The sequence below is a fragment of the Rutidosis leptorrhynchoides genome, chromosome 2, assembly GCF_046630445.1.
Source record: "Rutidosis leptorrhynchoides isolate AG116_Rl617_1_P2 chromosome 2, CSIRO_AGI_Rlap_v1, whole genome shotgun sequence".
NCBI classification, from domain to species: domain Eukaryota; kingdom Viridiplantae; phylum Streptophyta; class Magnoliopsida; order Asterales; family Asteraceae; genus Rutidosis; species Rutidosis leptorrhynchoides.
The window spans coordinates 689,611,978-689,635,848 of record NC_092334.1 but is presented as its reverse complement, the minus strand read 5'-3'; the positions used below and the strand labels follow the sequence as shown (position 1 = coordinate 689,635,848).

The window sequence follows — 23,871 nt, the reverse complement described above, 5'->3', positions numbered from 1 at the left end:
CCCTCCAAAAAATGGTCGTTTTTTTCCCTTTCAAAGCATCCCAACGACAAATCCATCTAACCCCCGAAATTTAGATTTACACCCCCCTCAACTTTAGCTATGAAATGTAACTTTTTAAAAGCAATTGCATCTTTACCCTCTAAAATAAGGTCATAAATGTATCTTTTAAGTTAATATAATATTCAACAAAAAAATTTCACCCAAGTTTTTTTAACAGAATTTATCTTTTTTCCAGCCGTGATTTAGGTTTCTCCGTTATCGCCGTTTAACTCGAAATAATTTTAAAAACAAAACACAGCTAACTATATTTAAAACGGAGTTTTTATTTTTTCTATAAGTAAAACATATAAAAAATAAATAAATAAATAAATAAACTCAACTTATATATAACGAGTGGAACGCTACAGCAAGTGGTAAGTTCATGAGTTAGTAAGAAAAATGATATGAGTTCGGGTTCTTCTTACCCCTTTTTTCCTTTTTGTTCGCAATTTATTTTCTCGGTTCTTTCGCAACATTAATTTTATAAAAAAACGTTAGAATATTCCGCTGCAACGCGCGGACCCAATTTTTCTAGTTAAGAACATTATTGGCACATAAACTTCAATAATTATATGTACCTATGCTATTAGTACCTTATGGCCAAAATTTACGCCTTACCAAAACTGTTTGAGAGTCACATGGAATTATCATAATTCATCACCTTCAAATTGCATCCATATACAGAAGCATTTCTAATTTATCCTAGATTAAATATTGAATATTTAGTAATTATTTAATAATGAGATGAATATGAACACATACCTCAAATGACTATAACAACATCGCAACCGACACTTCCAGTGAAGGGAGCCACCCGGGTTCGATTCTTGGCACTGCCATCTCGTTCAAAAAGGGAGCTCACCTGAGGTTGCTTTTCCTGGTAACCGTGAGGGTCGGCTTGCGGTTTACCCGGTGGTTTACTCGCTGCGTTGGGGCCAATGTGCCTGCTTCGTAGTTGGGGTTCCACCGTTATAAAAAAAAAAAAAAAAAAAAAAAAAAGCAACCACTATTTTTCTATCCAAATTTGTGCCCAAACCACAAAAAGTCTCATAATTACCAGCCTGCAACAACAAAATTATTAGGCTCGATGGCAATATACATAAATGGATCTTATACACATACGATAAAGTTTACAAAACGAATATTCGTTAAAATTCATTGCAACTAAAGCTTTCAAAAGTCTAATTGTGGGTAAATTTAGTACTTTCAAAATCCAGTGAACCCCTATTCACAAATTTAATCTCTACTGCACTTAATTTAATACTAACTATGACATCACCCAATACATAATCCTAATACATCAGCATGTTCACTTAGTTTAGTGAATTCATGAAATATCCAACACATTTAGGTTAAAAACATACCACATTAGGATTGAGTCAAAAGATATTTGTTAGTAGAGGTGTATGACCCTTTGGTTCCTTTAAACAACCTTAACACAAGTAATTAGGTATGACTAAAAGGATCTATATCATGACAGTTGTACAGAAATGACTGCAAAAGGTTTGATAATACTCTTTGAGGTAGACTAGATGACATAAGCAAAATAAGAACTATGCAAAGCAATTTCTACACCTTCAAGTTTGGCCAAATATAAACTTGAACTTAGATACACAATCAATTGAACGGCTATGTAAATGAAGAACTGGTACACAGAACCACATTCACAATTTATTCATAAATTGTTATTCACATTCACAATTTATAATAATGTGCCTGATAATTGAAACGCTTCTTCACTATACTAAATATACTTGATAATTGAAAGACTTGTTCAAATATTGCCTCAAGGTCCATTGCATTGTCATTCTCGTCGTCCATTGATCTGATCTTTTCAGCCCACTAAGATGATTGAAACCATCACAAATTGAAAAAAATACCCTATTAGTAAAAATTATAAGCGTAAATGGTATAAAATGTAGAATAAAGAATTAATAATGAGAATGCTTTAATTGATCTAACCTAGATTAACAATACATTATGGATACAAAGCCATCTTGACCCATTTACCAACTTTGTTATGAGTCATCCATGTAGATTGAGGTGTATCCTTGTACAAATTTATCCATGCTGTACAGTTTTGTTATGGGACATCTATGTCATGAAAATCATACATACATGTGATATTTAACAATTTGATCATTTTAATGGCAGTATGGCACACAATTACTAATAGGCATAATCAGATGTAAACATGTGTAGTACTTCACATATTGGAGGTATTATATGCCATTTTATCGAACACCTTGAGTGCCTCCAATCAGATGCATATGTTGCCTCATGAAACGATTTCTGATACATAAAAGAAGAATTACAAAATCATAAATAGTATGCACAAACACAAACAACCCTTACAAAATACAGAAACATGAATGAAAACTTGCAAGTCAATAGCTTAACCATTGAAAAAAATAACATATACGAGTACACAATTAGGAATAGATAACATATACACAATTAGGAATAGCTTAAAAAATCAGTCAAAAGTAGCAATAAGTTACCTTTTTCTCATTACTTATTTTTAAGCCTACCTCTTCAATCTTCTGCTCTAAAGCCCATATTCCACCTTTTGAATCATCCTCATCACCAATATGATCAGTCGACATGCTTCCAAATCGTACATACATCCACTTTTAATGCATATTTTTGATTTTAAATTCAATCAAAACAGCAAAACATCAAATCTAAGTTTAGCGCTCAAGTAATATTAAGACGCTACTCTCGTAGGAATAGGCGTTGTATGTTAACATACGTTAAAAGAAACCAAATCCACATTTTTCTGAACCAAATCCAAGATTAATACTCAAGAAATATTAAAACGCTATTCTCATAAACTATAAAAATAGGAGGAATGAAATTGAACAAAGATTAACACTAAAAAATTTTATAACAAAACCCAAACTTATATAAATTTGTAGCAATCATAAAGTTAAGCACACCAAAGTCATAATATACCATAATATATGTTGGAGTGCGAAGTTCGAATTAAACAAGGTTTGCTGAATCTGTGAAATTGGTGACCGCGAGTTTAGAGTTATGGTCGCAAGAATCACATATGTGCTGAGAAAACAAAACTCGCGACCACCGTAATTTTATCGCGGTCGCGAGAATGGTGCTGACGGGAGAAAATTCTATAATTGAGTTTTCTTGCTCGTTAAATTGTTTCCTTGTTTAGATTTGCCTATATAAACACCCTATGTAACCCATACAATATGTGCACAAAATTTATAGTGAAAAATCTCTGGTTTGCGCCCGTGGACTAAACCTTTCTCCGTGTTTGGAGTTGGGATATAACCACGTTAAATCCTTGTGTCGTTTTATGCTTTATTTATCGTTCTTATGCTTTAATTATTCGTTTGTCGTTCGTGGGTTGTTTGTGGTTGACGATACCACAATCACATGTTCTTGTTTGGGTCCTAAATCCTAACAAGTGGTATCAGAGCCTCAAAGTTACGAGTTCGGGCACGATGGCGAATTGAAAGCAAGTGTTTTTGATATGGTTGATGAATCGCTTTTATCATCGGGGTTATTATAACGAAGGGCTTAAGGATTTGTTTGCAACATGTATCGAGACCAGTTGACTTAGTTGTTCGCGGTAATCTTGGGGTATGTCTATGTATCCATGAAGATTAATCACACCGAGGTTAGTCTAATCTTGGCTTTTATGATGCATTTAGTCGACGAATTGTATTATGATAGTGACGGTTCTCGAAGGGTTACGGAGTCAGAGGTCAGTTTGATGGGTTCGTTGCGGAGAGATTTTTCGGAAGATCCGGGTGTCGGATCTGAGTTCTCATTCTTCGCGATCTCGTGCGAAAGAATGATTGAACTTTCAAATTCGGAGTTCCAGGAGCTGTTGTAGTAGAAAATTCGTAGCGGGTTCGTTAACCGTTGGATCGACTTGATTTTTTGTGTGTAGATATAAGACTTATTGATCTACACGTGGTAAAAAGTTGAGGCTCATCTGACTGTTGGATCTTGAGATATGATTTTTTGAATCTGGGCAGTTTTCAGGATGAAGTTTTTCGGGTTTGATGGCGCGAGCGTGAGATGGTTTTGTCTCGGAAACTTCGAGCGATACGAGCTATGTTTTCGAAGATGTGAGTTTGTTATGGAAGCTCAGGAGGGTGTTTTCCCCTCGGGTTAGAGCGGTTGAATAATGAACAAGATGCATCGTGTGAGACATGTGCGACCTATGAGATGGGCTTTCAAGGGTTTACAGGTAGGATGCATAAAGGGAACATGTGAGAGGAACATGTGAATGGAAACACATCGATCAACGGTAATGAGGAACCTTGTTCACATAGAGTTGTAAGTACTTCTCCATAAATATCAAAGAAATTTAGAGAACTGGTATGTTCTTATACCTATTTGACTCTGCTTTTTGAATGACGTTGCCCATTATTTCCTTCAACATTGATTACAGTTTCAGTGTTTTGATTTTGCTGTTGGTAAGTGCGTCTTTCGATTTAGTATATTTCATGTAATTAGTACTGTCAAAAGCATTAGAACAGTTGTGTGTTACTATGGTGTCTACGTGATGTGCTAACCAATTCTGCTCCCTCTTTCCGTCTATTTTCACCAGTTATCTTTCCGCCTACTTTGTTCTCAGACACTGCAAATCCGTTAGTGGGAACAACTGCAGAACAATGGTTACCACAATGGGATCCAACAACTCGTATCAACTAACCCCGCGATCAAAAACTGTTGATGGAACCAGACATGCATTCTATTTCAACCCAAGTAAGTAACCAAAACCAATAACTGAAATACCATTACACATTATAAACTGAACAAATGAGGGGAAAAAACCCATTGTTATACTGTAGCATCGGAAACACTACTCAATCACGGCCAACAAAAAATTGAAGGATGCCCTGCAACCCCAATACCAATCACACCAAGTAAGCAAACAAAAGAAATAACACAAACTTTCCACACGTGTCCATGATATTCTTATTGCTATCATTGCAGATCCATTGTCTTAATGTTCAGTCATCTGGTGGTTGTGGGTTAATTGAAGAATTTGGTCTTCAAGGGTATATGGAACTTTCAGTTGGTGTTATGTATGAAAAGAGTTTAAGGGAATTGTCAAATTAGTTTGGGTATTTTCAAATGGTACCTGATAGAAATGATGATGTACCTTTGCTTTGGTTTGTTGGTAAAATTTTGTCAATAACAATAAGCATCACTCTAACATTAATTAATTACAATTTTGTCAGCTTTAGTACAACATGCTAAATACACAAAACATAGATATCCATGACCGGTAAACAACAATTAGCATCATCGCAGCTACGGCAACGCGCAGCCACGACATCAACTATATATATATATATATATATATATATATATATATATATATATATATATATATATATATATATATATATATATATATATATATATATATATATATATATATATATATATATATAGTGGTCTGTCCATAGAGTGAAGTTATATATATAGGGGGATCAAGAGAGAATTAAGTGTGGAAAAAAACCCATAAAACCCACAAACTCAACTTTAATCTGTGAGCAGACTGAACTTCAATCTATGGACAGATTGAACTTCACTCTATAAAAAAAAATAAAAAAAATTTTGAATTTTTCTTTTTCAATCTGACCACAGACTAAAAAAAGATTAATTTTCATTAATCTGCCCTGCCCATAAACTGAAGAAAAAAAATTGAATTTTTTTCCTTCAATCTACCCACAGACCGATTGCAGACTGGAAAAAAAATTATTTTTTTCAATTTGTCCACACACTGAAGTCTGCGGGCAGGTGCATATGTTAGGTGCATTTGCCTTCAATCTGTAGAGTTCTCTAGTTCTCTCTCACCCTTAGTCACTATTGTAAACGACGTCTATTGCGTCCGTTGTGACGCCCTTTGCGGCGCTTTGATGACTAAATCGTTTCGACCCCGTCCCGTTTTCTTATAAGCCGGTCAACGGTCAAAAGTCAGGTCAAATGCAAAAAAAATTGAGTCAACACCGATCAAAAGTCAGAAATTCGGTTAAAATCGGTCATAAGTCGGTAAAATCAATCAAAATTGACGTAGTTTAGTGTTCCATTTTGTATTATATTAACGCTAATTGCAATTATAGGTACAAACTTGTCAACGAAGACTTTTTAGCTCTAAAATATGTGTAAATATATATTTATATATATAAAAGTCAACGTAACTCAACATCCGTTTCGACACCCGTCTCGACCCCGTCGCGACGTTTTAAGGCACCGATCGTTTCGACACCGTCTTGCGTCTTTTTCAACCTTGCCCTTAGTTATCTCTCGATCCCCAATATATATATATATATATATATATATATATATATATATATATATATATATATATATATATCAAAAAGTTTTTTTTCCTTAGGTGTCATTTTCTAATTAAATTGAATTAATTATAATATATATATATATATATATATATATATATATATATATATATATATATATATATATATATCGACGTTTTCTTTTTCTTTTTTGTATTTTTCCTTCAAATTTACAATTCTCTCCCCTCACACTTGGATACTAATTGTTATTTATTAGGAGTATAAAAGATAATTTCATGGATCTAAAAGTTAAATTCACTATTTAATATAAATCTGCCAAACAAACTCACCAAATTTTTTTAAAGGATGTATCTTTTTTCTTCGACGCGAGTTAGGTTCCACCGCCATCACCGTTCAACTCGAAATAATTTACGAACAAAACGCAATAAATTGTATTCAAAACGGAGCTTCGATGCACTACCAACGGAGCATATCTTTTTAACAATAAATATGAAAGTTATTTGAATTTACAGTTTAAGTCCTTAAAATATTTATGGACACGCAAATATAACTATTATAATATTAATTATACATGACGACTCCCCCGAGTATCATTATTTTGCTGAAATGACTAACAACTTTCCTAAAATTAAACTCGCGGGTTACACTTTTATTCAAAAAGTAATTGTATATAATAATTCTAAAATAATATACCTTATACTTTACTAATGTTACGTTTCATGACAAATTTTTAATGTAGTCTAAATATTATGTTGTACGTAGTATACAATTTATATATTAGATAGATATTAATGGTGAGAAAAAAAATGTAGACATTAAGTTACTAACACCACCCAAAACCACTTTTAAAATTTGTCACCACGGACTCTTAAACTCAAAAGAACTATTAAAATTCGTCAACACCGCGGGCTTTTAAACTCAAAAGGAATTTTTAAAATTTGTCAACATCACGGGTTCTTAAAACTCAAAAGAATTTTTAAAATTTGTCAACACCACGGGTGCGCTCTCAAATAATTCTTATACTTATTATATTTTTTAGTATCGCTATTTACATACTAATATGAACTAAATTACATTTTTTTCACGGCTTTTTACACACCCGTGCAACGTTCGGATTCAAAAACGTAGCATATATATATATATATATATATATATATATATATATATATATATATATATATATATATATATATATATATATATATATATAGTGGTAGGATCAAGAGGGAAGTAACCAATCGGGGAGAAGCGGAGGGAAGCAAAAACTTTTTTTTTTCGTTTTTTGAAAAAACTTTGTTCACGAACATTATAGATGAGATGAAAATATGAACATTTAGTAGAGATACTTTGTAATAAATATTTTTATTTTGGCGGGAAAACTCTCGAAGAAGTAATATATAACAATTATCGTGTTTTTCGAGCGTATATTGAGGTTTTAGTTATTGGGGTTTAGATATTAGGGTTTAGAAATTTAGGGTTTAGGGTTTAGATTTAGGGTTTAGATTTAGAATTTAGATTGAGTTTTTAACACGAACGGTTTAGAGTTTAGGGTTTAGGGTTTGGTGTTTTGGGTTTATGGAATAAATCCAAAACACCAAACCCTAAACCCTAAACCCTAAACTCTAAATCGGGCTAAATTTTACTTCACAAAACATGAAGGAAAAAAACGTTAACATTCTTCACAAACAATATTATCTTGAATGTTATTTTTGTCGATCGTTTTCCCGCCAAAATAATAACATTCATCACGAAGTGTCTTTTCTAAATGTTCATATTTTCATCCAATCTATAATGTTCGTGAACAAAGTTTTTTCAAAAAGAGAAAAAAAAAAATTTGCTTCCCCCCGCTTCCCCCCGATTGGTTACTTCCCCATTGATATATATATATATATACATAGTGGTAGGATCAAGAGGGAAGTAACCATTCGGGGGAAGCGGGGGAAGCAAATTTTTTTTTTTTTTTTCGTTTTTTGAAAAAACTTTGTTCACGAACATTGATAATGCTAAAAACGAACATATATTTCATAGCATTATTCCTCAAGAAAGACAAGCTTTTAGTTGCAATTGTTCTATTTACAAGTGATATTCGTTTAAATAATAAAAGGTGAAGACAAAAGACAGATTCGACGAATTGAAGACGCAAACGACCAAAAAGCTCAAAAGTACAAAAGACAATCAAAGAGGTTCCAATTATTGATAAGAAATGTCTCGAAATTACAAGAGTACAAGATTCAAAACGCAAAGTACAAGATATTAAATTGTACGCAAGGACATTCGAAAATCCGGAACCGGGACCAGAGTCAACTCTCAACGCTCGACGCAACGGACTAAAAATTACAAGTTAACTATGTATATAAATATAATATAATATATAATTAATTATATAAATTATATATATATTATATTTATATAATAAACCGTCGGTAAACAAAGAGCCAAAATGGAGTGAGCTGTATTTACAAACTCCGCGACTCGCGGAGTTTGAAGGCAAAAAGGGCCGCGAGTCGCGGAGCCCCAAATTCTGAAACTCCCTATAAAAGCAAACGAATTCTGATCGCAAAAAAAAACATATATATCCATCCTCTCTATATCAATACGTAAATATTTATATTTATATTTTAATTTTAATTTTAATTTTAATTTTAATTTTAATCCTAATAATAAGGGTATGTTAGCGAATGTTGTAAGGGTGTAAGTCGAAATTCTGTCCGTGTAACGCTACGCTATTTTTAATCATTGTAAGTTATGTTCAACCTTTTTAATTTAATGTCTCGTAGCTAAGTTATTATTATGCTTATTTAAAAAGAAGTAATCATGATGTTGGGCTAATTATTAAAATTGGGTAATTGGGCTTTGTACCAAAATTGGGGTTTGGACAAAAGAACGACACTTGTGGAAATTAGACTATGGGCTATTAATGGGCTTTATATTTGTTTAACTAAATGATAGTTTGTTAATGTTAATATAAAGATTTACAATTGGGCGTCCCTATAAATTACCATATACACTCGATCGGACACGATGGGCGGGGTATTTATATGTACGAATAATCGTTCATTTAACCGGACACGGGAATGGATTAATAGCCACTAGAATAATTAAAACAGGGGTGAAATTATGTAAAAGAACACTTGGCATAATTGATAATAAAATATTAAAACCTTGGGTTACACTCAGTCGACATCCTGGTGTAATTATTAAACAAAGTATTAAAATCTTATTATAGTTTAAGTCCCCAATTAGTTGGAATATTTAACTTCGGGTATAAGGATAATTTGACGAGGATACTCGCACTTTATATTTATGACTGATGGACTGTTATGGACAAAAACCAGACGGACATATTAAATAATCCAGGACAAAGGACAATTAACCCATGGGCATAAAACTAAAATCAACACGTCAAACATCATGATTACGGAAGTTTAAATAAGCATAATTCTTTTATTTCATATTTAATTTCCTTTATTTTATATTTAATTGCACTTCTAATTATCGCATTTTTATTGTTATTGAATTTAATTGCACTTTTAATTATCGTACTTTTTAATTATCGCAAGTTTATTTTATCGCACTTTTATTATTCGCAATTTCATTATCGTTATTTACTTTACGCTTTAATTTAAGTCTTGTATTTATTTTTAACATTTTACATTTGGTTTTAACTGCGACTAAAGTTTTAAAATCGACAAACCGGTCATTAAACGGTAAAAACCCCCCTTTATAATAATAATATTACTTATATATATATTTGTATTTTTACAAAAGTAAACTAATATAGCGTTAAGCTTTGTTTAAAGATTTTCCCTGTAGAACGAACCGGACTTACTAAAAACTACACTACTGTACGATTAGGTACACTGCCTATAAGTATTGTAGCAAGGTTTAAGTATATCCATTCTCTAAATAAATAAATATCTTGTATAAAATTGTATCGTATGTAATAGTATTTTCTGCTAAAAATATAAAGCTATTTTATATACACCTCGCATAACATCAAGTTATTTTTGGCGCCGCTGCCGGGGAACAATCTAGCTTAAAAGCCGGAAGCAACGCTAATATATAAAAAAAAAGATTTTTAGTTTACTTTTATTAAAATTCGTTTTTATAAAAATACGTTTTAAATATTCGAAAATATAAAAAGAAAAACAAAAATATAAGTATTTTTAAGATTTTGTTAAATATTTAAGTTTTATAAAGTTTCTTTATTTTTATATAAGTTTTATTTAAGTATTTTGTTTTTATTTGAAACATAAAAAAAAAACCGAAAAAAAAATTTAATATATATAAATCTATTTTTAAGATATTTTTAAAATTATAAAGTAGTTCTATTTTTTATTCTAGTTTTTAAAATATAAGTTTTTATTATATAAATATTTTTATTTAAAAAAAAAACGCGTCAAATTTAAAACTGTACCAGAGTTGAATTTTGAAACCCCGCGACTCGCGGGGTTTGCTGCTTGGAATACCGCAACTCGCGGAGCTACCCTGACACCAACAGAAACCCTAATCTGCATTTAATTACGGGTAATTATTAATTATTATTATTATTAACCCTAGTTAATTATTATTATTATAATTAGTTTTACTTTTTATTTAATTTATATTTTAGTTAAATTAGTTTAATTAAATTGTAAAATTAATAGTTTTAATAAATAAATAATATAAAAATAATATTTTTATAAAAATTGTATTTTTTACAACTTTTTGTATATTTTTATATTTTGTCCCTTTTTAATTGTTTTAGCGTAATATTTGTATTTTTCGCTCATATTTAGTTTTAAACTTAGTTTTTGTCATAGTTATTTTTACTTCTAGATTTTTAGGCTTTGCCGTAGAATTCCTTAAGTGCTTTTTCTTTAGACTAAGATTTAGGTACTTTAGAATTTTGCGACGCCTTTTTAAGTTTTAGTTTCTTTTTAAGTTATTTCCATTTGGGATTTAGTTTTTCTTGTAAGCTTTAATATTTTTAGACGACTTTTTCCTATGTATCAATTATCATTCCAATTAGTAATCTCAATTTGCGATTATAATTTTAAGTTAGTTGTAGTAATAAGGTTAGGTTAGTCAAGTGTTTTTAAGTGTTATAAGTTTCTCTTATTTTTCCGTCACCTTTTATTTTTCAACCATTTTTCTTTTTCGACCTTTTTCCGACGCGCTCTTTTTCTTTCTTATTTCTCGCTATTCTAGTTTTAGGACATAGATTTTTATTCTACTTCTTATCTAAATTTCTTAAAATTACGAAAATTTATTTTAAGTGGTTAAATTGATAGACATCAAAATTTTCTGGTTCATAGTAATAGTTGGATTTGTACGTGGACCGGGTTATTGGAGCCAAACAGTCCTCAATTATATTGAGACCAAACGAATCCTGCCCCTCTGCTGCATCTTTTGGCTATTCGAAACGTGGGCAAAATCAGAAAAGTCTATTGATTGGATAACTTATATAATTTTTCTTTCCTTTTTAAAAACTAATAGGATATTCAGTGAATGCACCGGGCAAGACGTTCACCACCTTTTGTACGTTCACCACATGTAACTAGATCAAGACATTTAGCAAATATTACCGCCGTTGATTTTTCTTTAGAATCGTCATCCAGTCGACCAAGTACTCCAGTTCAAATTTTCGATAATCCATTTTTTGATCCCGACCTCACAATTGAGAATCCGGAGAATATTCAGGAACGATTCATAGATCCTGAACCACTAAACTTTCCTCCGGAACCACCAATCATTCAAACAGAGATTTTTGAGGAACGAACCATTAAATCAGAATCCTCTAGTGATTCCGATTCAACAAATTCAATTATGGAGAATCTGGAACCTTTAAGTATGGAAGACCGAATGAGAGCTAAACGCACTGGCCAAGGTCACGCAATTACTCATCCAGACATTAATGCGCCAGATTATGAAATCAAAGGACAAATTCTACACATGGTGACTAATCAATGCCAATTTAGTGGTGCGCCGAAGGAAGATCCAAATGAACATCTACGTACCTTTAATAGGATCTGCACACTATTTAAAATCCGAGAAGTGGAGGATGAACAGATATATCTCATGTTATTTTCCTGGACTTTAAAGGGAGAAGCCAAAGATTGGTTGAAATCGTTACCTGAAGGGGCGATTGATACATGGGACGTTTTAGTTGAAAAATTTCTTAAACAATTCTTTCCGGCATCTAAAGCCGTAAGACTTCAAGCAGAAATTGTTACGTTTACACAGAAGCCGAATGAAACTCTATATGAGGCGTGGACTAGATTTGGAAAGTTGTTAAGAGGATGTCCGCAACATGGTTTAGACACCTGTCAAATAGTACAAATATTCTACCAAGGATGCGACATCACTACAAGGAAAGACATAGATATAGCAGCTGGTGGTTCTATTATGAAGAAAACCGAAACTGATGCTTACAAAATTATTGATAACACTGCTTCCCACTCACATGAGTGGCACCAAGAAAAAGATATCGTTAGATCATCTAAAGCAGCTAGAGTCGATTCTAGCCATGACTTAGATTCCATTTCCACAAAGATAGATGCTGTCGAGAGACGAATGGAAAAGACGACTAAAGATATTCACTCAATACGAATTAGTTGTGAGCAGTGTGGAGGACCACATTTGACAAAAGATTGTCTCAGTATTGAATTAACAATGGAACAAAGAGAGAATATTTCATACATAAACCAAAGGCCTGGAAATAATTATCAGAATAATTATCAACAGCCAAGACCAATTTACAATCAAAACCAGAATTATAACCGAAATATTCCATACAACAACCAACAAGGTCCTAGCAATCAACAAGTATTCAATAATACTTACAACCAGCAAAGACCTAATTTTCAAAACAAACCACTACAACAAACCGATGATAAAAAGCCAAATTTAGAAGATATGATGACGAAGCTAGTTGAAACTCAAACCCGGTTTTTCACATCTCAAAAACAAACCAATGAACAAAATGCTCAAGCATTTAGAAATCAACAAGCTTCTATTCAAAATCTGGAACAAGAAGTAAGTAACCTAGCAAGGTTAATAGGTGAAAGAAAACCGGGAAGTCTACCTAGTGATACAAATGCTAATCCCCGGAATGAAACAGCTAAAGCCATTACCACAAGAAGTGGTACAACACTTAAACCACCTGAAATACCTGTAACTTCTGATGAAGCTATTCCTACTCCACAAGAACCATAACCTGATCAAGATAAGGAAAAAGAACCGGTAGTTGAAAAGGTTAATGAAGATAACACAGCTAAGGATAAACCATATGTTAAACCATACCAACCACCACTTCCTTACCAGAGTAAAATAAAGAAAGAGAAACTTGAAGCCGAGCAATCCAAATTCTTGGATATGTTTAAACAGATAAATGTAAATCTTCCTTTCATTGATGTGATTTCAGGAATGCCTAGATATGCTAAATTCTTGAAAGATCTAATCTCAAATAGAAAGAAAATGGAAGAACTCTCGGCTGTTACCATGAATGCTAATTGTTCAGCAGTGCTGTTGAATAAGATACCAGAAAAACTATCTGATCCAGGAAGTTTCACAATTCCATGTTTTCTGGGTAGTCTTAGTTCAATAGAAGCATTGGCAGACTTAGGTGCTAGTATAAATCTAATGCCATATTCACTATACGCTAAACTAGACCTTGGAGAATTGAAACCAACCAGAATAAGCATACAACTAGCCGATAGATCAATAAAATATCCTAGAGGGATAATGGAGAACATGCTAGTTAAAGTTGGTACTTTAGTATTTCCAGTAGATTTTGTTGTTTTGGACATGGAAGAAGATTCTCAAGTTCCTCTCATATTAGGAAGACCATTCTTAAACACGGCTAAAGCAATTATAGACGTGTTCGGTAAGAAATTGACCCTAAGTATAGAGGAGGAGAGTGTTACCTTTTCAGTTGATAGAGCAATGCAACAACCACAATCTGCAGATGATATATGTTATTATATTCAAACTATAGATGCACATGCAGAATTGTTAGAAGAATTTCCAGAATTACAAGGAACAGGAGAATGTTCTTTAGGAGAAGGTAATGAACCAATTGATGAAGTTGAAATGTTAGCTACACTTATAGCTAATGGATATGAACCAACAATAGAAGAAATCCAAATGCTAAAAGAAGAAGACAGATATCGATACAAATCATCGATAGAAGAACTACCGAAATTAGAGTTAAAGCCACTTCCAAACCATTTGGAATACGCTTATTTACATGGTGAATCTGAATTACCTGTAATAATATCGTCTTCTCTTACTGAAAATGAGAAATCACAACTCATTTCTGTGTTGAAAGCCCATAAACCAGCCATTGCATGGAAGATTCATGATATTAAAGGAATAAGTCCTTCGTATTGCACACATAAAATCCTTATGGAAGAAGGTCATAAAACGTATGTGCAACGCCAACGAAGACTAAATCCTAATATGCAAGATGTAGTTAAAAAGAAATTATTAAACTGCTAGATGCAGGTCTAATTTATCCAATTTCTGATAGTCCATGGGTAAGCCCAGTTCAATGCGTGCCTAAGAAGGGTGGCATGACTGTCATTACAAATGAGAAAAATGAGCTTATTCCTACTAGAACTGTAACAGGATGGCGTGTGTGTATTGATTATAGAAAATTAAATGACGCCACCAGAAAAGATCACTTTCCCTTACCTTTCATAGATCAAATGTTGGAAAGATTAGCCGGAAATAGTTACTATTGTTTTCTAGATGGATTTTCCGGATATTTTCAAATTCCAATAGCACCCGAAGATCAAGAGAAAACCACATTCACGTGCCCTTATGGTACTTTTGCTTACAAACGCATGCCATTTGGACTTTGCAACGCCCCTGCAACCTTTCAAAGGTGTATGATGGCGATTTTTCACGACATGATAGAAGAATGCATGGAAGTTTTCATGGATGACTTTTCAGTCTTCGGTGATACATTTGAATCATGTCTAGTTAATCTGGAACGAATGCTTATTAGATGCGAACAATCAAATCTAGTACTTAATTGGGAGAAATGCCATTTCATGGTTAAAGAAGGCATCGTTCTTGGTTATAAAATTTCAAAAGAAGGAATTGAAGTGGATAGAGCTAAAGTAGATGTAATTGCTAAACTTCCACATCCCACCAATGTTAGAGGAGTTAGAAGTTTTCTAGGGCATGTCGGTTTTTACCGACGTTTCATAAAAGATTTTTCTAAAATTGCCACTCCTATGAATAAACTCCTAGAAAAGGATGCTCCATTCATCTTTTCAGATGAATGTATCAAATATTTTAATATTCTTAAAGAGAAACTCACTAATGCGCCGATCATGATAATACCAAATTGGAATCTACCATTTGAACTAATGTGCGATGCAAGTGATTTTGCAATGGGAGCCGTTTTAGGACAAAGGATTGAAAAACGATTTCAACCTATATATTATGCTAGTAAGACGTTACAAAGAGCACAAACGAACTATACAACTACTGAAAAAGAACTCCTTGCTATTGTCTTTGCTTTTGACAAATTTTGATCATATCTCGTTCTAGCAAAAACGGTGGTCTATACCGACCATTCTGCTCTTAGATACCTATTTTCAAAACAAGATGCTAAACCAAGATTAATCCGTTGGATCTTACTCTTACAAGAGTTTGATATTGAAATCCGAGATAAAAGAGGAGCAGAAAATCTCGCCGCTGATCATCTTTCTCGTCTTGAAAATCCCGAATTAGAAGTTCTAAATGAATCGGCCATACAAGACAACTTTCCTGATGAATATCTATTGAAGATAGATTATAAAGAAATTCCATGGTTTGCAGACTATGCAAACTACTTAGTTTGTGGATTCCTTGAAAAAGGATTATCGTACCAAAGACGAAAGAAATTCTTCAGTGATATAAAACACTATTTTTGGGAAGATTCACATTTGTTTAAAAGTTGTCCCGATGGAATAATACGCCGATGTGTATTTGGAGATGAAGCTAGTAAAATATTAAACCATTGTCACATAGGACCAACAGGAGGGCATTATGGGCCTCAACTAACAGCAAGAAAAGTTTATGATGCTGGATTCTATTGGCCTACAATTTACAAAGACGCACACCTTCTTTGCAAATCCTGTGATGCTTGTCAAAGGGCCGGAAAAATAAGTCAACGTGATGAAATGCCACAAAATGTCATACAAGTATGTGAAGTATTTGACATTCGGGGTATTGACTTTATGGGCCCATTTCCAAAATCTCATAATAATCTCTATATTCTCGTAGCCATTGATTATGTATCTAAATGGGCGGAAGCACAAGCTCTTCCAAATAACGATGCACGAGTTGTAGTCAACTTTTTAAAACGTCTTTTTGCAAGGTTTGGAACACCGAAAGCTTTAATAAGTGATCGGGGTACTCATTTCTGTAATAATCAATTTGAGAAAGTTCTTAAAAGATATGGAGTAACTCATAAAATCTCCACCGCATATCATCCACAAACAAGTGGACAAGTTGAAAATACCAACCGAGCTTTAAAACGTATTCTAGAGAAAACCGTAGGATCAAATCCGAAGGAATGGTCCATTAAATTGGAGGATGCACTCTGGGCTTTTAGAACAGCCTACAAAATTCCAATTGGAACCACACCTTTTAGACTTGTTTATGGAAAAGCATGTCATCTTCCAGTAGAAATTGAACACAAAGCATTTTGGGCTTTGAAGACATGTAATCTTGATTTACATGAAGCCGGACGTCTACGATTAAGTCAACTAAACGAATTAGAAGAATTAAGACATGAAGCATACGAAAATTCGTTAATCTATAAAGAAAGAACGAAGAAATGGCATGATAAAAGAATCAGAAGTTCAAAAGAATTTAAAGAAGGAGACAGAGTTCTTCTTTTCAATTCACGATTCAAGCTATTTCCTGGAAAATTGAAATCAAGATGGTCTGGACCATTCATAGTCAAAAGAGTTTTCCCATACAGAACGATAGAATTAATAAATTCAAATGGGATTGAATTTAAAGTTAATGGTCACAGAGTTAAACATTACATACATGGTCCGATGGAAGTTGACAACGAAGTTAATCACAATTTCGATACCACAGCTAACTAAGTGTGGGGAGAATCAAGGGGTTTATGTATTTCTGTTAGAGTTAGATTGTCTGTTTTCGTGTAGTTCTCGAAAATGGAACCCGAATGGTCTTTCCCTAGCAGACCCTAAAGAACTAGTCTTCTCCCCCCATTCTGAATTTTTATTTTTTTTAGGAAATGAAGACTGCCTGTGAACTAAACCATGGTCTAATGCTACACGCTTTGATCACTAAACGTAATAATGACACACTTCCGAGTGAAATAGTATCAGTAATCAGAGAAAGATTGGACGGAGTTAGAAAAGAATCCAGATGCGAAGATAATAAGTTACAATTTGGTAAAGGAAAATCAAAATCTGCAGCGAAAAGAAGAGCACGACACCTAGAAATATGTCACAAATGCGGAAAATGGTCACATGGAGGTAAATGTTCAAATAATCAAACCTATTCAAACACCGAATTTGTTACTTTATGCAGAGACGGACCGTTCATATGTTTAGAAGAAAAGACACTGAATGCTCGAGGTTACGCCTATGTAGCTATGGAAAACCAATTAAACCGACTATCTTATGAATGGGATAGATCATATAACTAAGAAATCTATTTCACAGGTATGTTTGTACAGTTTTTATTTTATTTTTTTTATTTTTAACCTTTTGATAATAAACGCTAATTTGTTCGCTATAAAGTATTAAATTGGTATTGAATAAAATTAGGTTTGGCGACCGAAATTATTGATATCATTCAAAAATTTATTACATCACTGCGAAATTTAACGTTTATTCTTAAGGTATAAATATCTTTAATCAATCAACCCAAAATATTTCAAAAATTCGTCATGAGTTAAATTAGGTCTTGGAACCGAAATTACTTTACCGAAAAGAGGGGCGCATATTTTTGATAATATTTGATTGATTAAAGTGGGATAAAAAGCCAAAAAGATTTTTAATTTTATTTTTACCATATTTTTAAAATTAATATTTAAATCTTAAATTAATATTGTAAATTTTGTAAAAACAATATTTTTAAAATTGTAAATATTTGAAAAATTAATATAAGTTTGGTGTGAATTTATAATATGAATTTTTAAATTAAGTTTGGTGCGAATTTTTAATTTTTAAAATATGAATTTTTAATTTTATGCATTTCAAATTTTAAGTTTGGTGTGAATTTTTAATATTAATTTTGAATTTTATATTTAAATTGTGTGAATTTAAAAACAAAAATTTACTTTATCTCATTAAGTTAAAAATATGATTTTTAAAATTCGTCGTAAGTTGAAGACTAGGTCTTTAAACCGAAATTGCTTTACCCAAGGGAGGGACGAGAACTTTTATTATCATTATTTTTAATCTTATTGAATTAAAGTATGCCAAAAACATTAAAAAAACCCAAAAATCTTAGCTTTTAAAACAATCGCTACAAAAGACAAAATTTAAAATTTTGTCGAAGGACGGACTAGGACATCGATCCGAAACGACCTCGTCCTAAATAACAAGGGAAACAAGATTTTAAAATTAATTACTTAATTGTTTTAATTAGTATAAGATGTTATAAAAAAAAAAAAAACTCTGCGAGTCGCGGAGTTTGAAGGGTAATATACCGCGACTCGCGGAGTTCCTAAAATCCAGAAAAAAAATATAAACGCAGAACTGATCAGTCCCCAACCCACAACACAGAAAAAACTGCGAAAATACTGCCGAAAAAACCCGCAAAAACACCCCCAAAATCACAATTTTTAACCGTTAATCATCAAATCTTTTACTAAAATCATGTTGAGAAGGATGCTATCAAGGAATTACTCAAGAAAAACGACTGAAAGGGGTGAATCTTCATCCCAAGCTCGCAATGCTCCTGCTGAGAATGCGGAACAACAGGAGGTGGATAACTACTACAAGCAAGATATACCTCATCCAGTCATGACATTTTCTGATATGCACTTGGAAGATTTGCACCCGAACCTGAGATTTGACAGACTTTGGATAGATTATCCAAAATACCAAAGGGGTTTGCATACTCTTCATTCTAAAGTTGTTGAGGTACCTAGGGTCATAGAATGGGGACCATTAGAAGCTGTAGAATTGGCCGGGCCAATTAGGGAATTACTTGCACAGAGGTATGGTAATTCTACTTTTAACGACTGGGTACGTTTATTCACCATGCGTAGACCTGTATATAAAGTATGGTGTGAAGAATTGTTGTGTAGTATAGAATTAAATGATCGGGTAGCTAGTTTAACCGATCGATCTTTTATTAGATTTTTGTTAGGAGGTTCGATGCGCCACATGTCTTTACTAGACATGGCTCAGGCTTTACGTATATATACGCCTGAGGAGTTAGCATCTGCCGATTGTAGAGGGTTGATACTAAATGGTAGAAAGATAGATGAAAATTTTGATACACATGGTGTATGGAGTCAAATGACAAGCCATCACCGATTCAAAGGGGAAAATTACTCTTATTTGGATATAGATAGAGCTGAATTAAGAGTAATTCATAGGTTTTTAGCTAATTCAATTACACAAAGAGGTAAGAACAAGGAAAAGGTAAATGAACAGGATTTGTTTTACCATATGTGTATTCGAGACCCACAAAGCGCTGTAAGTATACCTTATTGTGTGGGTTATTATTTATCAGCTATGGTTAGGGGGATGAGACCGCATAGCATAATAGGAGGTGGTATTTTTATTACTTTGATTGCTGAATATCTCGGTGTGGATATAAGTCGGGGGGGATTATTGGTCGAAGAACCAGAACCCCGCGATACTATAGGTTTAAATGTATACCATGGTGCGAAAGTTTTGAAGAGGTGAAATAATGCCGCAGTACAATACCATGGTAGACATCCACAGGTTGAGAGAAATCAACAGCAAGGTAATGTAGGAGGGGGAAATGAAATGCAAGAAATGCAAAGGTTTATAGCTTCACAGGAGTACGAAAATGCTAGACAAAGAGCATTTGAAGATTGGCAAGTTCATCAAAACCAAATCATAGCTTATTGCCAACATATAGGTAGAAACTATATTCTTACTCCAAAGCCAATATTCCCTCCCTGGTCTATAGAGATTCAACCACCGTATCCTACGTATAACCTAGCCGAAGCATTCTATAGCACCTATGGTTATGCATGGAACCCCTATTGGTATCAGTATCATCCCTAGTCTACTTAGTTTTATTTATTTTGTAATTTTTAATGTTGATACGTTTAATACTTATGTTAATATTGTAATAGTTTTTATAATTTTCTAACTTTTATTCTTAGATTTTAATAATTTTTGAATGTGGGGTAATATACCAAACTTCAAAAATATGTATATATGTTTGCAGTTTATCTTATGTACACAACAGGGTAAAACAACGCATTTTCAAAGACTGGCATTAAGTTCAGCAAAAGCAACTAATTTTGACGACAAGATGCAAAATATATGTGAAATAACAACAAGACGGAATGAACAAATGATGTGCACCATTTATCATTCAGCAAACAAACGCCACTATATTTGGAAACTTTGGTAAAATTTAATCATTTTCACACAAATCACCCTCAATAATTTAAATTGTTACTGATTTCTTGCAAATGAGGGCATTGCAAGATCTTAAGTGTGGGAAGGGGTTAAATTCTTTCGGATTTTAAAATTTTTATCTTAAACACTGGGTTACCATTAAAAATACTAGTAAAGCAGTAGTTGTATTAGAATCTAGTGCTCTCTGATAATAAAGAACAGCCCTAGTCTTATATACTGACTACCCAATTCTAGTAAAATTTTTCAAAATTTTCAATTAAATGAACTCAAAATCATGTTTATACATATTTATGAACGATAAAACTAGGTTTTAACACCGAAATTATTGTAACCTCGGAAAGGACATAAATTGAGAAACAAACCAAAATGTTAAAATTCATTTAAAATGGAATAGAGGACAATAAAAAGGAAAATAAAAGCCAAGTGTGGGAAAATTCTCCAAGTTATTCAAAACATATATCACATATTTTTGTACAAATAACTGAAAATACTTTTGCTTTGGACTAAACTAAAAAGTTTTACCTGATTTACTGTAAGAAAGATGGATCTACACGATGAATCAATTCCATCATTAAAAGGAAGTAAAGTCTTCCGAAAAAGACACGCGCTTCTTGATTTAGGTCAGGAAGTTGTCGTCCAGACCAGCTGTAGGTTGACGAAAAACCTAGAAAAGTCATCACTAAAATTAGCAGGAAATCCATGGACCTCAGCATTAAACAGGGTCGCCAAGTGGTCAGATTTATCCTAACCATGAGAAGGATTTATCTCGTAAAATGGGGAGGCACCGTGCAAATTACCTTGATAAGACTAATGAATCAGATCCCCAGAAAGGATAATCTCCTTAAAGATTAAAAATCAGCTTTTAAAGCCTGATATTACTCAATCCTAGAGATTGACCTTAAAGATTGAGAATTCAAACTCATGGAATTCAATGATATCTAAACTCGAGCTTGAACGAGAAAATATTTTGATCAAAAATAAAACCGATTTGTTTTCTGAAAACCCATTTTCAATGCGTTCATTACCATTGAACGTAAAATCCTAGAAATTCACCTGGAATTCATTAGGTCACCTGAACCAAATCGGGTGTCAACCGTAAGAACGGTGGTTGCATAGTGGTCAAAGACAGGACCTTGTGCCAGACCGAAAAATCATAAGGGTGAGCTTTACTATTGCTCCTACCAAGGATAGTAATTGCGTCCGACATGTTATAGACCTTAATTAAAAGCATGTCAGGGGACATTGCCTTAACAGTTGCTTGTTCAACGCTTTCCTTTACAACCGGACGGTAGTTTACCGAAAGGTAATATACGGGACAAGTAAACAGGACGTGTTGCTTTCCAAATACAAGGTTAGCAAGTGGGTGACACAAAACCGCAAGTTTTGAGCTAAAATTTTCAAATCTGAAACCCACCAAACCCACAAAAATATTTTGCAAACACCGGTAAAGGGTTATTCCGGAAAACTTATCTAGGGTAAAAACTAGATTTAATTTTCAAAAGATCAAATGTTTTCATAAAGATCCAATTTCCTTAATGGATCTAAATTTTTATAGTCATGTGGGACTGTAAACCATATCGTTACTACCATTGTTTATACCGCCGTATAGAAATCACTGATGTACAAAGTGTGAAGAATAAAGAAGTGATTCTAGTATTTCAAGATGATATTGCTTGAGGACAAGCAACGCTTAAGTGTGGGAATATTTGATAATGCTAAAAACGAACATATATTTCATAGCATTATTCCTCAAGAAAGACAAGCTTTTAGTTGCAATTGTTCTATTTACAAGTGATATTCGTTTAAATAATAAAAGGTGAAGACAAAAGACAGATTCGACGAATTGAAGACGCAAATGACCAAAAAGCTCAAAAGTACAAAAGACAATCAAAGTGGTTCCAATTATTGATAAGAAACGTCTCGAAATTACAAGAGTACAAGATTCAAAACGCAAAGTACAAGATATTAAATTGTACGCAAGGACATTCGAAAATCCGGAACCGGAACCAGAGTCAACTCTCAACGCTCGACGCAACGGACTAAAAATTACAAGTTAACTATGTATATAAATATAATATAATATATAATTAATTATATAAATTATATTTATATTATATTTATATAATAAACCGTCGGTAAACAAAGAGCCAAAATGGAGTGAGATGTATTTACAAACTCCGCGACTCGCGGAGTTTGAAGGCAAAAAGGGCCGCGAGTCGCGGAGCCCCAAATTCTGAAACTTCCTATAAAAGCAAACGAATTCTGATCGCAAAAAAAAAAAACATATATATCCATCCTCTCTATATCTATACGTAAATATTTATATTTATATTTTAATTTTAATTTTAATTTTAATCCTAATAATAAGGGTATGTTAGCGAATATTGTAAGGGTGTAAGTCGAAATTCTGTCCGTGTAACGCTACGCTATTTTTAATCATTGTAAGTTATGTTCAACCTTTTTAATTTAATGTCTCGTAGCTAAGTTATTATTATGCTTATTTAAAACGAAGTAATCATGATGTTGGGCTAATTATTAAAATTGGGTAATTGGGCTTTGTACCATAATTGGGGTTTGGACAAAAGAACGACACTTGTGGAAATTAGACTATGGGCTATTAATGGGCTTTATATTTGTTTAACTAAATGATAGTTTGTTAATGTTAATATAAAGATTTACAATTGGGCGTCCCTATAAATTACCATATACACTCGATCGGACACGATGGGCGGGGTATTTATATGTACGAATAATCGTTCATTTAACCGGACACGAGAATGGATTAATAGTCACTAGAATAATTAAAACAGGGGTGAAATTATGTAAAAGAACACTTGGCATAATTGATAACAAAATATTAAAACCTTGGGTTACACTCAGTCGACATCCTGGTGTAATTATTAAACAAAGTATTAAAATCTTGTTATAGT

The 23,871-nt window shown here is 33.0% G+C and overlaps 1 long non-coding RNA gene across 1 annotated transcript; it reads right to left on the bottom strand.

Annotated features, from left to right (window-relative positions):
- Positions 1-1,038: 1,038 nt before the first annotated feature.
- LOC139894051 (uncharacterized) lies at positions 1,039-2,929 on the bottom strand. Its single transcript, XR_011774788.1, has 5 exons — positions 2,541-2,929; positions 2,245-2,331; positions 2,002-2,133; positions 1,756-1,881; positions 1,039-1,100 (listed from the first exon to the last, which is right to left on the bottom strand). It is a non-coding gene; the product is annotated as an uncharacterized lncRNA (long non-coding RNA).
- Between the last annotated feature and the right edge of the window lie 20,942 nt (positions 2,930-23,871).